General features: G+C 42.1%; 1 pseudogene; it reads left to right on the top strand.

Annotated features, from left to right (window-relative positions):
- The first annotated feature begins 1,347 nt into the window (after positions 1-1,347).
- Positions 1,348-1,998, top strand: LOC100683611 (annotated as a pseudogene).
- The last annotated feature ends 3,803 nt before the right edge of the window (positions 1,999-5,801 follow it).

The following is a 5,801-nucleotide window of genomic DNA, read 5'->3' on the forward strand; positions in this document are numbered from 1 at the left end:
AAAACTGACAACTCAGAAAAAGGGATAAATTGCTTAAGCATCACAAACTACCAAAACTCAATCAAGAAAAAATAGACAACTTGAGTAGTCCTGTAGCCATTAAAGAAATTCAATTTGTAATTTAAAAGCTTCCCTTGCCATAAACACAAAAATCTTCAATTCCAGATGGTTCCATCAGGGAATTCAACAGAACATCCAAAGAATTAACACTAATTTGGGGCACCTGGGTGGCTCAGTTTGTTAAGTGTCTGCCTTCTGCTCAGGCCAAAATCTCAGGGTCCTGGAATCCAGCCCCACGTTGGGCTTCCCTCTCAGCAGAGAGTCTGCTTCTTCTCCCTCTGTGCCCCACCCCCACCCCGCATGTTCTCTTTCTCTCTCAAGTAAATAAATAAAATATTCCCAAAAAGAACACCAATTTTACATAATCTCTTCCAGAAAATAGAAGAGAAGGGAACATATTCCAACTTATTTATGAGGCTAGTTTGCCCTGATACCAAAACCAAAGACAGCACAAAAACAGAAAACTACAAACCAATATCCTACAATATCTCATTTAGATACAAAAATCCCCCACAAAATATTAACAAACCTAATCCAGCAACATATTCAAAAAATTGCATACCATAGCCAAGTGGGATTTATTCCAAGTATAGAAGGCTGGTTCAACATGCTTAAAAATAATCAGTGCAGGGGTGCCTGGGTGGCTCAGTAAGTTGTGCAACCAGCTCTTCGTTTTGGCTTGGATCATGATCTCAGGTTCATGATGTTGAGCCCCACATTGGGCTCCATGCTCGGTGGAGAGTCCACTTGGGATTCTCTTCCCCCTCTGCCCCTCCCCTCATCTCTCTCTGAAATGAATAAATCTTAAAAAAAAAAAAAATCAGGGTGTCTGGGTGGCTCAGTCTGTTAAGTGTCTGCCTTTGGCTCAGGTCATGATCGTTGGGTCCTGTGATCGAGCCCCACATCAGGCTCCCTGCTCAGTGGAGAGCCTGCTCCTCCCTCCCACTTGTGTTCTCTCTTGCTCTCTCTTGCTATCTCTCTCTCTCTCTCTCTCTCTCAAATAAATAAATAAAATATTTTTTAAAAAATCAACAATCTTGAAAAATAAGAATCAATTGAGAAGAATCATCTGAGAAGAATCACTCTGTTCAATATTAAGGTTTACTATTTAGCTAGTTATCTAGAGAGTGAGATACTGGTGGAATATTCTGTTCCATTAATCTATGGATCAATGGATACAATGGATCACAGATCAATTCTGTTCAATTCTGTGAGAACCCACACACTCGGTGGCTCCTATGAATCCCGGTGGACCTCTTCGCAGCTCCTGTCCACCCCCACTTTGCCATGGCTTCTGCTAGCCTGCAAATCCTGGGGATCATCCTGACACTGCTTGGCTGGATGAATGCCTTGGTGTCCTGTGCCCTGCCCCTGTGGTAGGTGACCACCAGCATCGTGGTGGCCCAGGTGGTTTGGGAGGGGCTGTGGATGTCCTGCGTGGTGCAGAACACAGGCCAGATGCAATGCAAGGTGTACAACTCCCTGCTGCGCTGCCCCAGGCCCTGCCCCAGGCTGCCCCCCCACCCCCCATGTGGTTTCCCTCCTCTTGGCCCTGCTCGGGCTGCTAGTCTACCTCGCGGGAGCCAAGTGCACCACCTGCGTGGAAGACAAGGACTCCAAGTCCCCTCTGGTGCTAGTCTCTGGGATCATCTTTGTCATCTCAGGGGTCCTGACCCTGATCCCCGTCTGCTGGACGGCCCACACCATCATCCAGGATTTCTACAACCCCCTCGTATTGGACGCCCAAAACTGGGAGCTGAGAGCCTTCTTCTACTTGGGCTGGGCAGCCTCTGGCCTTTTATTGCTGGGGGGGGGGGGGGCTTCTGTGCTGCACCTGCCCCTCTGGGGGGTCCTCGAGCTCAAGCCCGACACTCAGCATCTGCTGCACATGCCACCTCTCAGGGTACCCCCAAGTACCCCACTAAGAATTATGTCTAATTCTTAGTCTAACCCCCTAAGCTGGAGAAATCATGATGGTGATTTAGACAGCTTTGGGCTTGTTTTTATCTTTTTTTTTGCTTTTGGGGAGAGGGGTTTTTTTTTTTATTCATTTGATAACCAAGAAACCCAAGTCTCTCATGAGCTCTGCTGTTGGTATTTCTGACCTTTGGATGAGGGAACCAAGGAGGTGATGCTTCAGAGTTTCTGGATATTTCTCCGCCCTGGACATCCCCATCGTGGAGACCAGCCTGGAGCTGTGGGCCAACATAAAGGCTGCCTGCTGTTCAGATGCTTTCAGCCTGTCCCTTACTGGTCAGGCCTCTGGAACCCCTGGGGGCTCGTGAGCATTTAGAAGAGCAGATGATAAGTCACCAGAGAACTGCCCATCTCCAAATCTTCTGACTTCTGACTCCACTATCTAGAACCCTGTCCCAGCTGTGCTGTAGACCCCTGGCCCTCTCATCTTCAGCCCCTGCACACTTCTGCCGTGCTTCCCCCACCACACACATGCACCAGTTTTTGCTAAATAAAGCTTGTCTTATTTTGTAAAAAAAGAGAGAGAGAGAGAGAGAACCCAAAAATAGACCCACACAAGAATGACCAACTGATTTTTGATGAAGTTATCAGAGCAATTCAATGGAGGAGGGATAGTCTTTTCAACAAATAATGCTGGAGAAATTGGACATCCATATGCAAAAAAAATCAATTAACCTACCAAAACTTCATAACTTCTACAAAATTTAAAACAAAATTGGACCCTGGACTTAAATGTAAAATATAAAAATATAAAACTTTTTTTAAAAAGGTTTTATTTATTTATTTGACAGAGAAAGAGAGAAAAAGAGCACAAGCAGGGGGAATGGCAGGCAGATGGAGAGGGAGAAGCAGGCTCTGCATTGAGGCGGGAGCCCAATGTGGGGCTCAGTCCCAGGACCCTGGGATTGTGACCCTAGCCAAAGGCAGACACTTAACTAACTGAGCCATCCAGATGCCCCTAAAAATGTAAAACATTTAGAAAAAAAAATAAAAGTTTTGGGGATCTCAGGCTAGAAAAACAGTTCTTAGACTTGACACCAAAATATGATCTATGAAAGGAAAAATTGATAAGTTGGTCGTCATCAAAATAAAAAAATTTGCTCTATAAAAGACTCTAGGAGAAAAAATAAATTAAAAAATTTTTAAAAGACTCTAGGGGGATGAAGAAATGAGCTATAGACTGGAGGAAAATGATTCCAAACCTTTAATCTAAGAAAGGACCAGTATCTGGAATATGTAAAGAATACTCAAGACTCAATAGTAAAAATATAAATAATACAATCAGAACACAAGACAGGTGGTGCCTGTGTGGCTCAGTCAGTTAAGCATCTGCCTTTGACTCAGGTCGAGATCCCAGGGTCCTGGGATCGAGTCCTGCGTCAGTCCTCCTCCCTCCCTTAGTGAGGAGTTTGCTTCTCCTTTTTCCTCTGCACCTCCTCCAACTTGTGCATGCTTGCTCTCTTGCTCTCTCTCTCTCAAATAAATACATAAAATCTTTAAAAGAAAATAAAAAGAATGTGATACAGGAGTGACACATGAGAGAAACAGGAGTCAAGAATGGCTCCCAAATTTTTAGCTTAGGTGAACAGGGGCTATCAGATGAGACTGAGAATCTGTTTTCGTATCTTAAAGTATATGCTAAATGTGATATCATACATTTAATGTGAAAGAGGATTGCATAGATCAGAACGTGGGCACAGGACATGAACAGACATTTCATCAAAGAAAATATTCAGGAAGGCAAATAACTACATGAATAGATGTTCAACATCATTGACCATTAAAGAAACGCAAACTGAAACCACAATGACATGTCGCTACACACCTATTAGAATAACCAAAATAAAATACAGTGACAGCACTAAATGCTGGTGAGTATGTGGAAAAGATGGATCGCTCACACATTGCTGATGGGAATATAATGTGATAACAGTCACTCTAGAAAACATTTGGGAGTTTCTTATAAAATTAAACGTGCAACGACCATTCAACCCAGCAGCTGCCCTCCTGGAGAAATAAAGACTAATGTCCATACAAAAACCTGCACACAAATGTTATATAACACCTTTATTTATAATAGCCAAAACCTAGAAACAACCTAGATGTCTTTCAACAGGTAAACAAACTATGGCACCCTGGAAATCTACTAAGGAATAAGAAGGCATCAACTACAGGCACACACAACAACTTGAATGAATCTCCAGGGGTGTTGTGGGTTGTTAGAGCACCATGTCAGCAATTCATGCTGAAATGGTTTAAGAAAAAACTATATTTGCCCTATTCTTACAAGCCTGAAATTATTTTAAAAGAAAAAAAGAATAACTGACAGAATTTAAAATTTAAATGGACATGAGAAAGGCCAGAGTCAAGAAAGACTACGAGGTTTCTAGCTCAGGTGACGGGGGTTACCAGCTGAGACTGAAATGTAAGGCTTCATATCTTAGTTATAATATATGTTAAATAGCATTTCTTAAACGGAATGTAAAAGAGGATTGCACAGATTAAAGATTCTCTTTTACTATTGCATATTCATTTATTAAGGTTATCCTGACAAATTCCTGTATCCACAGCTAACTTCTAGGAATTGCCTGTGGTCAGATGGTTTGGTGCAAGAATAAGAACCTGAAATCCTAAGCCTCATTCCTGGCTCTAGTTTTACACAGTGCACTAAATTTCTTCAGTGCTCACCTTTTCACTTATGAAGTGGGACTAATAACTCTAGTCTGCAAAGTACTTTCCTCGGGGGAGAGTCATAATTTGAGCACAATTAACTGCTTCTAATTTTTCAAAGAGTAAAATTCTACCTAAATGGTGGAAACACAATATCCCAAACTAATTGTTTCTACACGTGATTTTTTTTAAAAGCCACCAATTCATTTTGTGGTAATTTTATGAAATGGAGATTAAATTGGAACTAACTCATGTAAAAATAATATCCTTTAATATTAGCCATAATAGCAGCTTGGTATTGTCTTAACAGGAGAGTGTGCAACATGAGGAGGGAGGGGGAAGAGGTAAAAAACAACAAAAAGTCTATTCCTACATAAGCCTCCAAAATTAATAATCATTGGTATCCACTCCTTCTGTAGGTTTTCTCAGAAAGCAGCAGAATTACAGGTAGTCCCAGCATGAAACTAATGAACTCAACACAAACAATATCATTAGACATGAGAAGAGATTCTGCTTTGGGGTATTAGTGTCAGACTCTCATACTGAAGACCAAATTTGGGACCATACCTTAATCTAAAGGGATTGGGTCTTACTAAGATGCTTTCATTTGCTCATTGTTAAGTCCCTCCCCCCAGCTCTTCAGGGTGTTTTCAGGTTGTTCTTTAGAAGACCAGGAAAGCTGAGAGAGAAAAAACAGCTCATGCATCCATCATCTCTCCTCTCAGAGAAGCAGTGATTTTTATAGGACTGTAAACAGTAGTTTTTAAGTGGTCTCACCTCTGATTTTAATGTGAGTCTTTAGTTTAAACAGAGTCATAAAATCATGAAATATGCCTACAGTAGCAGAAATAAAAGAAACCAGGTCTTAAAGCATGTCTGAATAAAATTCTAGTCACTATGCAGGCTTTGAGGGGCCGTAGGTCATAGAGTCATTAAGTTTCTTAAAATTGTTATTTGGGCACCTGAGTGGCTCAGTGGTTGAGCATCTGCCTTTGGCTCAGATCATGATCCCAGGGTTCTGGGATGGAGTCCTGCATCGGGCTCTGCAGGGAGCCTGCTTTTCCCTCTGCCTATGTCTCTGCCTGTCTCTGTGT

Source organism: Canis lupus, chromosome 10 (assembly GCF_011100685.1).
Source record: "Canis lupus familiaris isolate Mischka breed German Shepherd chromosome 10, alternate assembly UU_Cfam_GSD_1.0, whole genome shotgun sequence".
Taxonomy (NCBI): domain Eukaryota; kingdom Metazoa; phylum Chordata; class Mammalia; order Carnivora; family Canidae; genus Canis; species Canis lupus.